Consider the following 15070-nt stretch of genomic DNA (forward strand, 5'->3'; position numbering starts at 1 on the left):
GGGGTGAGGAGCGAGGAGGGGGGGTGGTCGTTATCATCACCGTGTGGTCGTAGAGGGAGACGAGCGAGCTTACTGGTACTCCCATGCTGGGCTCAGGAAGGGGGGGGGGGGTTGAGCCTAGGCCCCACAGAACCGAAGCTAGGAGTTATCCTAGACCGACCCCCACAGAACCTTGCCTAGGTGCTAGCCTAGCGCTATAGAACCAGGAATCACCCTACCTTGCATTTGTGTCCTATTATTTCCTTCTCTTAGTTTTCTGCCACCTGCTTACAGTGTTGTTTGCAGAGTGGCGTTTTCCCGCGTCTTTCCTCACTCTTGCCTTGTCTTCCTTTTTCTATTGGCCTTCAACGTAGGAAAGGTGTCCCCCTATTGGCCTTCAACGTAGGAAAGGTGTCCCCCTATTGGCCCTCAACGTAGGAAAGGTGTTCCCCTATTGGCCTTCAACGTTGGAAAGGTGTCCCCCTATTGGCCCTCAACGTAGGAAAGGTGTTCCCCTATTGGCCTTCAACGTTGGAAAGGTGTTCCCCTATTGGCCGTCAACGAAGGAAAGGTGTCCCCCTATTGGCCCTCAGCGTAGGAAAGGTATTCTCCTATTGGCCCTCAGCGTAGGAAAGGTGTTCCCCTATTGGCCTTCAACGTTGGAAAGGTGTCCCCCTATTGGCCCTCAGCGTAGGAAAGGTGTCCCCCTATTGGCCCTCAGCGTAGGAAAGGTATCCTATTGGCCCTCAGCGTAGGAAAGGTGTTCCCCTATTGGGAGACTTGGTGTTACGTTCGCGCCGTGGTCGAGGCGCGCCCTTAAGAGTTGTTCCAGAGGTGGTGTGATCGCCTCTCCTTGCTAATCCTCCTACGTCTGGCGTCTGCGCAGTTCAAGGGCTTCTTTCCCCTTGCGCTACAGTTGTCGTAGTTACACTCTCTACGGCAGGTGTGTGTGTGTGTGTGTGTGTGTGTGTGTGTGTGTGTTGATGGACGTGTGGGAAGATAGAATGCTGATATGGTCAACTTTAGATTGAACACACGTCACAGATATCTTTGTCAGTATGTCATTCGTCCAGGTTCACTATATCCTTTCTGTGTCATTGTAGATTAAGTAGGTAGGGTACCTGGTACTGTCCTCCAGCAGATAACCTGGTCATAGACCATCAGGTCTTGTGTTATCTGTCCTTCCCCATGTACTGTCCTTCAGCAGATAACCTCGTCAGAGGCCATCAGGTCTTGTGTCACTAAGGTTCCAAGATCTCGTAAGCTCGTAAATCACACACCTCCAACATCTTTTGAGTTCTAAAAGCTTTAGATAATTATCAAAGAGCTTTTTTTATATATATTTCTAGTCACGTAACTGAAAGGCGTTTGAGTTCTCACTTCACAGAACTCGAAGACATACGAGATCTTTTTATTGGTAACTTTAGAATCCTTCCCCCTTCCTGATTGGCCAGAGTAAGATGCAGTACAGTGTTATTTTCAGATGAGCAGAACGAGGCTGTTGGGGGACTTCAGACCGTCTTTATAATCAAGGTTTCTCTGACCTCAGTCATATTGTAGCCCAGCCAGTTGCTTGTCTTGCACCTTTGCCTCCGCTTTGGCAGAGGCAGACGTTTGCAATAAGCTGTAACGCAAATGCTGCGGGTTACGACTGTACACGCCAGTGGTTTGTCGCACAAGGCGAGGGATGTTAGAACCACAGGTTCCTCTGCATTGTACAGGTCAGGGTGGCCCGGGACGTGAGGGACAGAAGACCCACCTCGTCAATTATATGTTTGGCATCATTTCCTTTTTTTTCATCTTTTTTTTTCAGTCTCCTGTGTAGCCAGTGTGGCGACCTGAGCCAAACTTTGGCGAGGATGTTACCCCAAGGTGATCCCTTCTCAGAGTGCCGTGTGCTTGACCCCTGACCTCCGTCCAGGATGACCTCTGCTACGGGGCAGAGCCAGGTAAGCAATACAGGCACTTGTGGACCTTTGGTTGACTCTGTGTGTGTGTGTTGTGTGTGTTTGACAATAAGGGTTAACGTGAGTTCGATGAGGGGGAGCCTCTATCCACCGACACCTGACTCCGACGGGAGGCATGATCGAAGGAGGAGGAGGAGGAGGAGGAGGGTTCCAGTTGGTCGTTTTAAGATTAGGCAGAGCGTTTGGGGGTGTAGTGAGGGGAGGGTGGAGGAAGGGAAGATGTATACGTTCGTTTGAAAGACTGTATTGGGAGAGGGTATTTGAGGAGAGAGAGAGAGAGAGAGAGAGAGAGAGAGAGAGAGAGAGAGAGAGAGAGAGACCCCTTTCAGTGAGGGAAGACTTTGGCTGTGAGCTCCCAGTGGTGGAGAGGGCGTTCGCCACGACGGGGGTTTCCAGGAGCGTAGCGGTGCTGCTGGAAACGGGAACTGGAGCGACGCGTCCAGTCCTCCTTTTGAAGACAAGGCAGCAGCGGCCCCCCCCCCCCCTCACCTGGTGAAACTTTCAAACCTGGGCGAGTTTCACCGGGGGGGAGGAAGGGGGCGTGTGGATGGGGCCGAGTGTCGAGGTGGATGCGTTGTCGTGGATGGGGTGGTTGGGGGGGAGGTGAGGTGTGAGGAGGAAGAGGCGCAGGGGAAACTGCGACGCACCGCGAGAGACAGACGACTGAGCCTGAGAGAGAGAGAGAGAGAGAGAGAGAGAGAGAGAGAGAGAGAGAGAGACAGAGAGAGAGAGAGAGAGAGAGAGAGAGAGGGGGGGGCATGGTTCCGTCTTTGTGTACGTCTCTTTAAGACGGTGATAATAAAGGAGGGGGGACGACGATTCGCAGACCTCCCCGGTTGGCTTTCACACCTCCATACATACGATATATGTAGCCCGAGGTGTTACCGGGCTCTTCCTGCTTGGGGTTACACCGCGGGAGAGGACAGAGTCTCCTCGAAGGAAAAATCACCCTAAGGGAGTCCGTCATTTCCCTGCTACTGAAAACAACGCAGCTTTGGAATTACTGGTGCTCCTGGAGGGAGAAGAAAAAGGGGGTTGGCCTGGAATCACCAGTTCCAGGTCCCTGTTGAGAAAAGGTGTGTGGAGGGGGTGTGGTGTCGCCTGGGGGCGTGTCCCCTGGGGTTAATTATCACTCAACTGGTATGTACCGCCTTGGAATGTCCCCTTCCCCCATCTTCCCCACCACCCACAGGTTCCCTCCCCCCCCTTTGTGATATATAAGCTCTGGGTTCACTTGGCGTTTATCTCTTACCGCTTATCACTGCCTCTATCGCTGGAGACAGGAAGAGAAAACACACGCTCGAAGGACATTAAAAGACGTGGCGTGTCTTGGACGCGAAGTTCCCCCTGTTGTGGGAGTCCTGGCTGTTGTGGGAGTCCTGGCTGTTGTGGGAGTCCTGGCTGGAGGGCATAGGGAGGAGGAGGAGTAACTGTGTGTGTGTGTAGACACGACGTGACCAGACATCTTGTAGGATTGGCAGTTGAGCCGTCATGGGGTAGGAGGTGGTACTTGGGCCAGAGCTCCTGCAGGAGGATCGAGTACTTGCAGCCACGATGTGGGACGGGGTCGGGCGGGGTGTGGGAGGTCATGGCGTCCTCCACGGTCCCCGCAGGATGACTGAAAACAGCGAGTTCGTCAGGAGGACGTGTAGGAATACAGTGGAAGACCTCCCGTCTTGCGAGCTGGGAGGTGTTTAAAGTCACGCCTCTCTCTCTCTCTCTCTCTCTCTCTCTCTCTCTCTCTCTCTCTCTCTCTCTCTCTCTCTCTCTCTGTACGACGTCAAGATGGACGGACGGACGCCTACGTCCTGGGATGTCCCAAGACGATTTCTCCTTCGTGTTGCGGGATCCGCCATGCTGGACGAGACGTCCTGCGACTTCCCGCTCCATATTGGCGCCTCCCAGGACCGCCCGTGGCACTTCCTGGCCCCCAGCGACAGTGACGGGGTGGTGCCTAGTCCAGCGACAGTGATGGGGCGCCGAGCGTGGTGATGGGAATGGGGTGGGAAGGGGTGTCGGTGTCGCAAGCGGCACCGGTCAGTGGCCTGCGTGTCAAGCGACACTGGCGGGTCGGGCAGTGGTAGGGAAGTGCCGGAGAGCCAGTGGCCACCTGGACAGGGGAGGTAGGGGGGGGCCTGGTCTGGTCTGCCTTCGGCGGACGCGGCAGCAGTCTTCTCCCCTCCCCACCTCACATCCCAGTTATACCCCCCCAACCCCTCCTGACGCCAGAACAACCCCCCCCTAACCCCACACCTTAGGCCCACAGCCACACGCACACACACACACACACACACACACACACACACACACACACGTCGACAACTTTCCAAACGAACCCTTGATTTCTACATTTTTTTTTTTTTTTATGACTTCGCGATTGGGAGATGAGGTCAGGTGTTCCATTTCGGCTTCTAAGCAACGCATGGTGCCAGAGTAGTCCCCGATCACGATGGTACGACTGTTAAACGCGACGGTACGACCCTTGAACGCGACGGTACGACCGTTGAACACGACGACACGTCCATTGGACACGGAATTTCGACCCTTGGGGCGTGCCGTCAAAGGGGCGGCCAGTCATACTCATTAAGATCGCGCCGTCGTGCTCGAGGACCGTCCCGTCGTGTCCCAGGGTCGTGTACCGTCGTGTCCCAGGGTCGTGTACCGTCGTGTCCCAGGGTCGTGTACCGTCGCCTCCCGGGGTCGTGTACCGTCGTGTCCCAGGGTCGTGTACCGTCGTGTCCCAGGGTCGCGTACCGTCGTGTCCCAGGATCGTGTACCGTCGTGTCCCGGGGTCGCGTACCGTCGTGTCCCGGGGTCGTGTCCCTTCGTGTCCCAGGGTCATGTCCCTTCGTGTCCCGGGGTCGTGTACCGTCGTGTCCCGGGGTCGTGTACCGTCGTGTCCCGGGGTCGCGTACCGTCGCGCGGCACCACATGACCTCAATGTCTTCTGGAGGTACCTGCAGGAGGGAGTGGGGTGAGGTGTGGCTCTACATTGGCGTGGTCCTCCCGCCAGGCAGGCAGACGACGTCGCCTGGTCAAGTGCACGTGACTTTGTTTACATGTGTGGCTGGAGGGGAGAGGGGAGGTGGGGGTGGCACACGCGCGCGCGCGCGGGGCGCCGACCAGATATAACCAGATATATCCAGTGAGGACCAGACCCCACTGCGGTGCCACTTCGATCACCTCCCCCCCCCTCCACACACACACACACACACACACACACACACAGCTCCCTGGGTACAACGATCCTGAGGCAAATCTTGCCAGTACCTACTCTCTCTCTCTCTCTCTCTCTCTCTCTCTCCTACTCCCTCCCTCTCTCTCTCACTCTATCTCACTACCTCCCTCTCTCTCTCTCACTCTATCCCACTCCCTCCCTCTCTCTCTCTCTCTCTCCCTCTCTCCCTCCCTCCCACGCACTCCTTCCCTCCCACTGTCTCTCCCTCCCTCTATCCCACTCACTCTCCCTCTCCCTCCCACTCCCTCCCTCTCTCTCCATTTTCTAGCCTGACTTTCTGCTCGTGTGTGTGTGTGTGTGTGTGTGTGTGTGTGTGTGTGTGTGTGTGTGTTCGCATCTCTCGTTCTCTGGTAGGTGGAGGTGGTGATGGAGGGATGGGAGGAGGAGGAGGTGGTGGTGGTGAGAGGTTACCTCGTCGTGGTTCTGGGTTGTTAAGGGGGTGAGGGGGGGATGGTGGGGGGAGGTGTCGTGTTGTTAGTCATTCCGTCTGGCGGCGCTAGTTGTTGGCGCCTCCCCCCCCCCCCGACCCCGTCATCACGAGCCTCATATTTTTTTTTTTCCAGCATTATCGAGAGATGTTGTGGCCATTAACCCCCCCCCCACACACACACACACTTACCTCCACCCCCTCACCCAACTTCTTCCTCCCCCTCCCCACACCCCCCCCCCAATTCCCCGGCCAATCCTCCCCCCCCCCACATGGATGACACCCCCCCTCCCTCCATCTCCCTCCCTCAACCACCCCCCCCAAAAAAAAAACACGAGCATCAGACTCTGCGTACACACCTGTGGGTGGGAGGTGGCCCTGGGGGGAGGGGGGTTCATGTGGCTCACCTCCCTCCCTCCCCCATGTGTGTGTGTGTGTGTGTGTCTGTGTGTGTGTGTGGCTCCTCCTCCCTCCCTCCCCCATGTGTGTGTCTGTGTGTGTGTGTGTGTGTGTGTGTGTGTGTGTTCTGCACACAGAGTTATGTCGTAAGACAGAAACTGTTCACGTGTTCTTACATACTGTTCTTCTAAAGATAAAGGTTGTATTTTGTGGAGGGGTTGTTCTTGTATTCGTGTCGTTGGAAAATACAGCAGCATACACACTCGTGCAGTCGTGTAGGTTGAGATAAATCAAGGAAATTTGGTTTTGTTTTATGTAAAGGATTTTTTTTTTTCTATTAATCGTAAGAAAATGTACAGCACAAATTGAGGTTGTGGTGAGGGAGATAGGCAAAAAGCTGGGCCAGAGGGGTAGGGAAGGGAACTTAACAGCCACTGGCTTGCTGGCTGGCTGGTCGTGGCCTCAGTACTAACCCTGCAGATACCGAAGGATGAGGAAAGATAGAAAATGGGAGTAGAAAGGTTAGCTGCTGACCTCACGACACAGGTTCCCCATTTTCAGTTGAGCAAAAGATCCACTAGTGTTTACGTTGGTTTAATTGGTCATTTGGGCATTCAACCTGTCGTTAAACCCTAACGTTTGCTTTTGATTGTAATGTAAACTTCCTTCATGTGTTTAAGACAGTACAGAGAACACACACACACATACACACACCGTTACAACATCTGTATGACCCTTGTCTTGTTTGGCTCTGACTGGTTGGGTCATTAAAGCCAACATCGACTTCAGACGGACAGGTGTACAGGTGTTCAAGACAGGTGTGAAGTCTTCTGCGACCTCCAGTACATATAAGCACTCTTTTATGTGAAGAAAATTAAGTGTTTTACATAGCTAAAGATGAAGCAAAATGTTTTGCACAGTCTATTCCATTTTCCTTCTAAAAGGTATTACGTATGACTTAAGTTTCTGGAAGAAATCGTGATGTATTGTTAGTGGCATCAACTCCATTCACTTCTCGTTGAGACCTTCGTCAGGAGGTTAAGCAGAACAATACTCGTTGAGACCTTCGTCAGGAGATGAAGCAGAACAATACTCTCGTTGAGACCTTCGTCAGGAGATGATGCAGAACAATACTCTCGTTGAGACCTTCGTCAGGAGATGATGCAGAACAATAGTCGTTGAGACCTTCGTCAGGAGATGAAGCAGAACAATAGTCGTTGAGACCTTCGTCAGGAGATGATGCAGAACAATAGTCGTTGAGACCTTCGTCAGGAGATGATGCAGAACAATAGTCGTTGAGACCTTCGTCAGGAGATGATGCAGAACAGTAGTCGTTGAGACCTTCGTCAGGAGATGAAGCAGAACAATAGTCGTTGAGACCTTCGTCAGGAGATGAAGCAGAACAATAGTCGTTGAGACCTTCGTCAGGAGATGAAGCAGAGCAATATGACGCAGTAACTTCTTACCCCCATCCTGCGTTGCTCCACCCACTCGACCATGAGATGTTGATGTTTGATATCGGGGTGATTTCCATCGCTATCTGAAGTGGGAGAGTTGAGGAGAGATAGCCACTGGACATGAACTAATCAAAGTTGCTGATTTTGATATTCCACGAGTTAACAACAGCTTCTGGTTAAATCACTCTGCTTGCACTAGTCTAGTGTTTCCCTAGGTGGGGTCCTTGGATCCTTGTTAAGGGTACGTGAAGCCACACATCATGGGGGTACGTTGTACGTGAGAAAATATACGTTTAGAGAAGCGAAAGTCCCATTTGCCAATGGTCTGCTTTCCTTGTAAGCGAAATACACCACTTTGTCACACAAGGCTTGATCAAAGCAGCGTTCCTTCGCCCATATTTATTAACACAAAGGGAAAAATGATTCCATTCTCATAAGAAAACGAGAGATGGGTTGCGTTACGCCTTCCTGACGAGGCCATGGGGTACATCATCATCAACTGGAGAATGGAAAAGGAGAGTTGTATACAGCCACTGCTAAGGGTCTCTCGTGTGGTGGCAGTTTAAGGCCAGGCAACAGGAGATCGAGAAGGTCGTATATGGTGTATCATCGTCATTGTGCTGTGGTTGGATATAATTGTATTACTCCGTTCTTATCAGTCTGATATCGGTATTTATCGTACCTCGTCTCATCGTAGATAAGAATAGGTGAAACTGGCGAGTTGAAACATGCTTTTGTGCACTGTCTCTCTCTCTCTCTCTCTCTCTCTCTCTCTCTCTCTCTCTCTCTCTCTCTCTCTCTCTCTCTCTCTCTCTCTTTCTCCCGTGTCTCCTCGTAGAATATCACAGAGGTAAACCTAAGAATAGCAGAACACCGGAGTCCTGACCTGAGAACAGCAGAACACGAGTGGACCTAAGAAGAACAGAACAGCATGACCTAAGAACAGCAGAACAACTGGACCTTAGAACAGCAGAACAAGAGTCTTTACCTAAGAACAGCAGAACAAGAGTCTTAACCTAAGAACAACTGAACACAAGAGTCTTGATTTAGGGTCGAAAATCACTGTGTAAACATTGGCTCCCCGAACACCCAGCTTATGTCTCCAATGTGCCCTAAGCTGTGGAAGCTTTATCGTCGGTCAAAAGCTGAGCGTCGCGCCACTATACTACTGACCATCACACGGGTACTTCCATACGTTACCGAACACACGATATCCGGGGGAATACGGCACGGGAAATACGACGCACCACGCCCGTGTCTTTCTGTGGATCAAGACTCGAAGGAAGATGGAGACTTTAACGTTGGATTTGATCAAGGAAACTTGTCACATAAAGTCGTGGAGGAGTTCCATCAGAGTTGAAGATGAACTGGCTATAGTGATGAAAACAAAAGACTTGAGGAAAAAGAAATTGTATGCTACCAGGGAATGTTCAGAAGGCCCCCCCTCGAGTGTATAACAATAGCCTTACTGTACAAATAGTTAAAGATACTCGACTTTTATTATTTTTTCTTGTTATTGTTGACGCAGACACACACACACACACACACACACCAGAACTCGCCTTGATAAACAGCCATGAGAAATGTCAATATTTTTTCCCGAGAATGATTCGATAAGAGGAGATATCGTGGTATTTGGTGAGGGAAAACAGTGATTAAAAACCCACCTCAGTCGCACTGGGTTATCACGGACGTCCACGTCAGTGCTCAAACAGATGGACAAACACGTGTTATCTTTACGATAACGTAAGTAACTCTGAACTGCATATGGTTGAACACAGCACCGAGGATCCAGGAGCAGGCAGGCCCCTGTTTGAATTGGCTTCACCTCGTAGGCTTCTGGAAGTATACATATGCTGTAGGTCGTGGCTGTACGCTTCTGGAAGCACAGCAGTTTAAACTAATGACCCATTTCATCGGCCAATCCCTTGGGGGGAGGATGAACACATGGGTTGGGTGTGGGCCGACTGTCGCGTCTAGGATTCGAACCCATGTACGCCTATTTCCCCCCCCCCCACACACACACACTCTCCCGGTGTGTGCGTGTCAAGGGGGTAGCGATGTGTGTAATTACGTATTTGTGACGAACGGAGGAGGACATTTTGCACTCGTAAAGGGTTCCATCCATCTCTTGAACCTTCTCTTTCGTTCACTTACCTTCTCATCTTTTGTAAAAAGTGCTTCTTGATGTCTTTTTAGAACAACTTTGTTAATATGTTATGTCATCTGGTTCTTCTGTTCTTAATTATCTCTCTTTTTAAGAACTTCAAGGTTGTGTGATCAGGTCAACCCTTACTCTTTTCTCTTTTTCAAGGTGGGTAGATTTATAGCTACTGATTTCTCTTGCTTATGTTAACGTCTTAAATTGGTGCCCTCCTCTGGACCTTCTCCATCAGCTCAGTGTGCTAATACAGGAGCGATGACCAAACCTGAGAAAACGCATTCGAGTTTTGGGCTTCACTTAGGATACGACGAACAGTCGCAACAACAACAGCAGGAATAACAACAACAACAATAACAACAACAGGAACAGCAACCACAACAGCAGTAGGAGGAACAACCACAACAGCAGTAGGAGGAACAACCACAACAGCAGTAGGAGGAACAACCACAACAGCAGTAGGAGGAACAACCACAACAGCAGCAACAGCAACCACAACAACAGCAGGAGGAACAACCACAACAGCAGCAGGAGGAACAACCACCAACCAAACAGCAGTAGGAGGAACAACCACAACAGCAGTAGGAGGAACAACCACAACAGCAGTAGGAGGAACAACCACAACAGCAGTAGGAGGAACAACCACAACAGCAGCAACAGCAACAACAACCATAACAACAGCAGGAGGAACAACCACAACAGCAGCAGGAGGAACTACCACAACAACAGCAGGAGAAGGAGGAAGAACGTGATGCTGAAATAATGCCTCGTTATCCTTGTACTTGAAGGTGGTTGTTTGTTTGCGTGTTATCAGGGGTTGTAGATGGCCACGTCACGTCACCAAGTGTTGGATGCCTCATCTTGGCCGATCATACCGGTATTTACTGGTCCATTCCGATCGTGGCTACGGGTGCGATTGTCGACGTCAAACCTTCCCCATACGCGCGTGTGTGTGTGTGTGTGTGTGTGTGTTGGGGGGTGGGGGGGATGAGTCATGGACTATACCAGTGCGTCTAAACCGCCTGGATGTGTGCGTCTGTACGCACTTCCCAAAGACGCGGGACATCATACGCAGAGACGAAGAGAGACAGCGGGTCGACCCTGTACTACCCTCCCACCCACCCAAACACACACACACACACACATTATACCTCGGGAAGTATCATTAGACTCCGCATTCATGTCTGTGCGTAGTGGATAACATCACTGTGGGATGGAAGTGTGCCATAGCGAGGCTGTTTGCTTGCAATCCTCCCAGGCAAAGGACAGCTGGGACGGGCAGAATAGTGATGGAAGAGGAGGCGGGAGAGAGAGAACACTCCCCTCCCCCAGGGAAATGGTTAAATCCTGTCAGAGTGGGATTTTAATGGGGAGAGGGGGATGGGTGGGGCTCATGTACAGGGAGACAAACTTGGGGGGGAATGGGGGAATGTTGGACCCTCATGGAAGCAAAGAGTCGTAGAGAGCCAAGTTCCTTGAGAGTAGACGGGAGCATTACATGAATCACTACATGAATCACTTCTTCATCAAGCATATAAGACTACTTGAACCTTGACTCTGTCAATAACATTTCGGAAATAGGACGTGCCAGATACGATAGACGACTTTGAGAACAGTGGTCATGTGTTGGGGTATATGATTTCCTCCATAATCAGATGAAAAAAGAACTCATGATGGGGTTGGGCGGGTGGTGAGTGAGTGAGTCAGAGCGAGGAGGAACTGCACCCCACGAGAGAAATTATCATACTCCCGGCGATGAACACAGCAGAGATGATCCAGTTCCTTTCGAGAGGATCAAGTGGGGGATAAATTCTCACAACTGGAGTGTTACACCAGTGGTACAGAAGGTTCCCAGAAGCGAGGGAGCTGAAGAAATGTCGAGGCGACATTGTACAGGCCAGCCAGATCACGAAAGATTTGAGGACGAGATGATGAACATTCGGTTAAGAGAATATGATCAGTTAAGCAAAAGACGATTGCACATGTCTCTCCATACGATATCCATCGAGAGGTAATGTGTGGGTATCTCCTCCCTCACTCACTCCTGTGCCAAGTATATATTATTGCAGTTTGGGAGGGAAGACAAGCCGCGGAAATGATGTAGGGTTGCTACCAGTGACGTGGACGAACACGAATACAGACATCACTGCCAAAAACTCAGACTAGGTACAGCAGTGTAGACGTTCGGGGGTACAGACGAGGTACAGCCGTGGGGAGATGCATGGGTCGTAACAAGACCAGGTACAACATTGTAGATGGTCCCGGGGGGTACAACAGACCAGTTACAGCAGGGCCTTCGGGCCAAGGCAACACTCTCGCACCCTGCGCGTCCAGAGGCGCTACACAATAGAATCCATATTGATGAGCGACCAAGACGTTCCCTGGTGCATGAAGGAGGAGGGGGGGGTCAAGTTGGCCATCAACACGCTGTCGCTTTAACACGCAGTTTGGCGAGTGTGCAATGTGGTCAAGTGTTCGATTAATGCTTTCATTTCTATTATGATTAATTATTATTATTATTATTTATTATCATTGTCTTTGTTGTTATATCTGCAGGGAAGTTAGCCTGGAAGAGACACGTGTCTTTATGTTCAGTCATCATGGCGGGCTGCCTCTCTAACTGGTTTTTGTGTTTGTCGGATCTTATTTTGTTGTTGTTGTTGTTGTTGTTGTTGTTGTAAGGTTCGTCCTGGTTATCTCCTCCCCCACCCCACCCCTACCCCTTCCAACAGTGGAAGAGTAGAAATTACGAGGTCTCTTGGGCCCGGTAAACATGCGCATGTTTACCAAATGGCGTCTTAGCTTCATCTCTTCGTTGTATATCAACTGACTGTTATATTTCTCTCTTGTGTCTCCCCTGATGATGTGATTATTACACGAAAGTGCACTTGGGAACTTACCATGTTTCATTTTCCCCGTGGACTCTTAGGAATATACTTGATCACGCGCAAAATTGTGATCCTTTCCAATATATATATATATATATATATATATATATATATATATATATATATATATATATATATATATATACATATATATATACATACATATATAGAGTTAAGGTTAAGAGACGGGACAACACGAGTGAAAAAGTGTAGACATATGGTAATAAACAGCAACTTTGGATACCAGGAGTATGGTACACACACACACACACATAATCACACAGACGAACACACGACATCTGTCATCTCTGAGGTCTTAGGAGGATGACAGTAATTCTGCTTTGAACTGATAAAAGATAAGATTACGTCTGAGTCGGTGGTGCGTTTTCTTCCAGCGCCCTCTCCTCCTTTCTCGCTCTCACCCATCCGTCCACCTATAAACTCTCTCTCTCTCTCTCTCTCTCTCTCTCTCTCTCTCTCTCTCTCTCTCTCTCTCTCTCTCTCTCTCTCTCTCTCTCTCTCTCTGTCGTCGTTGTTCGCCAGAAAGAGATGCGACCGCATCGTTGGACGCCAGGGTGTTGCTGACCGTCGCACACCCGTCAGGTCGAGCAAACACCCAGGTCCTCTATCCCAACATGGTTCTATATGGCTTGTACAACTGTGGCTATCAGCATGACGCCAAACGTTCGTGTTTACCATCGTTTTCAGTCTCCCCAGTGACCCTGCACTGCCAGCGAGGTGTAGTGACCCTGCACTGCCAGCGAGGTGTAATAACTGTATAATTACTGTTCCTCGAGTCTCTGTACAGACTAACCTTGGCTTCAAAAGTCGTATATTCTGGCGGTGTCTGATCCACGCTGATGGCTGCTACTTCCCCAGATCAATGTTCACTGGTCAAAGTTCACTGGTAATTAGTACCTCCCGAGCTAAGTTACTTAAGTTCACTGGTAATTAGTACCTCCCGAGCTAAGTTACTTATTAATATAATCAGGTCAAAGTTCACCGTTACTCGTGACCTTTGTGACCCAGGCTGGTATGGCTGCTCCAGCAGGTCAGGGATGGCGAAAGCTTGTGACCTTCAGGTAAGGTCAGGTCAAAGGGCGTCCGGACTTAATAAGGATGTGGTCAGACGTTCGTGTCCCGCACGCTCACAAAGGTACATTAGTCACAGTTGGAAGTATTTAAACGGGAGATTACTCATGTTATTATTTCCTTGATATATTGAACTTTCTGGCAACTGTGGAGACCACTGCTGGCATACATCACGTTTTCCATTGAAGGCACAACCACGTAATGTTTATATGGTATTCATTTAACAATCAATAATTGAAAACTGCTGATGATTATCTCATTCTGGGAAAAAGAAAGAAAAAAAGGAATTAGGTGATAGATGCATCGCAGGCAAGAAGGGTCTATAGGTAATTAGAACAATGCGAAATCACAAGACGAAATATATATATATATATATATATATATATATATATATATATATATATATATATATATATGTATATATATATATATATATATATATATATATATATATATATATATATATATATATATATATAAACTTACGCCATACCCACCATCTATACTGGTTGCAATTAAATACCCACAAGGAATACTGGAGGAGCTCGTCTCCTTATCGTGTGCCTCCCTTGAGTAAACATGTTGTGATAAGGCAAGAATCTATGATTCATTGTTATGTACTTAGCAAAATCTATCATGTTAACGTTGGATGTTTGGGTAAGGAGCCAGCCAGGCATGGTACCCATCACCCTATGTTAGAATGGGATACAATATATATATATATATATATATATATATATATATAACGAAGAAATACCATATTACTGTGTAATATTACAAGACCGGCCAGCTGGGTGGAGACGGCTGCAGGTGTGACACACAGCTATTGAGCAAAATCTCCTTCCGCCAGTGGTAAATGCGTCTCTCTCGTAAACGTAACACCGCAGCTACCATCAGACACCACGTAGCACATCCCGATTGTAACGAGCAGTAATGGGTTGAGGCAGGAGGTAAGATTTTGACGGGTTTCGAGTCTCTGATTGAGTGGAAACTTTGCCGCTGTCAACCCAAAGGTCTCTGGTGATCATGAGTGCTGCTGACGGAGCTAAACTTATTATTCTTTATTATTTTAGTCTTGCTCGGCTTGATTATCTCTCATTGACGTGATCCTGCTGAGAGCTCATGTGCGCAGCGGGGAAGTATGAAATGTCAGTATCTCGGTATTTAACCATTTTAATTTTTTCATGGCAATTTGTTATGATTTGCAACCGTGTCAAAACGGTATATATTGATGAAGCACAGCGAGAGCGAACTTGGGAGAAGAAAACGGAACCGTGCACGTCACTGAAGGTTATGTGCAGACACCGTGATAAAAATAAGTAACCTAGATGTGCTACATTGGAACAATACGAAGTCAGACGTAGAAAATTTTCTCAGCTTCCTCGTAAACATGCTGGTGGATGCGTACGATGAGCACATATTTTTCTCACGATGCGCATCAATTGCCTTCTTACAGTATCAA

The 15070-nt window shown here is 49.3% G+C and overlaps 1 protein-coding gene across 2 annotated transcripts in view; it reads left to right on the forward strand.

The window, feature by feature from the left end:
• The window catches only part of Pex19 (peroxin 19), a 51231-nt gene that overhangs the window by 18018 nt on the left and 18143 nt on the right, over positions 1–15070 (forward strand). The window contains exon 2 of one of the 2 annotated variants that reach the window (XM_071661378.1): positions 1793–1928. The exons of the other annotated variant lie outside the window; for it this stretch is intronic. The gene's annotated coding sequence lies outside the window, so the exon portion shown is untranslated. The remainder of the gene's footprint in view (positions 1–1792; positions 1929–15070) is intronic. 2 annotated transcript variants of the gene reach the window in all.

Source organism: Panulirus ornatus, chromosome 73 (genome assembly GCF_036320965.1).
Source record: "Panulirus ornatus isolate Po-2019 chromosome 73, ASM3632096v1, whole genome shotgun sequence".
Classification (NCBI taxonomy): domain Eukaryota; kingdom Metazoa; phylum Arthropoda; class Malacostraca; order Decapoda; family Palinuridae; genus Panulirus; species Panulirus ornatus.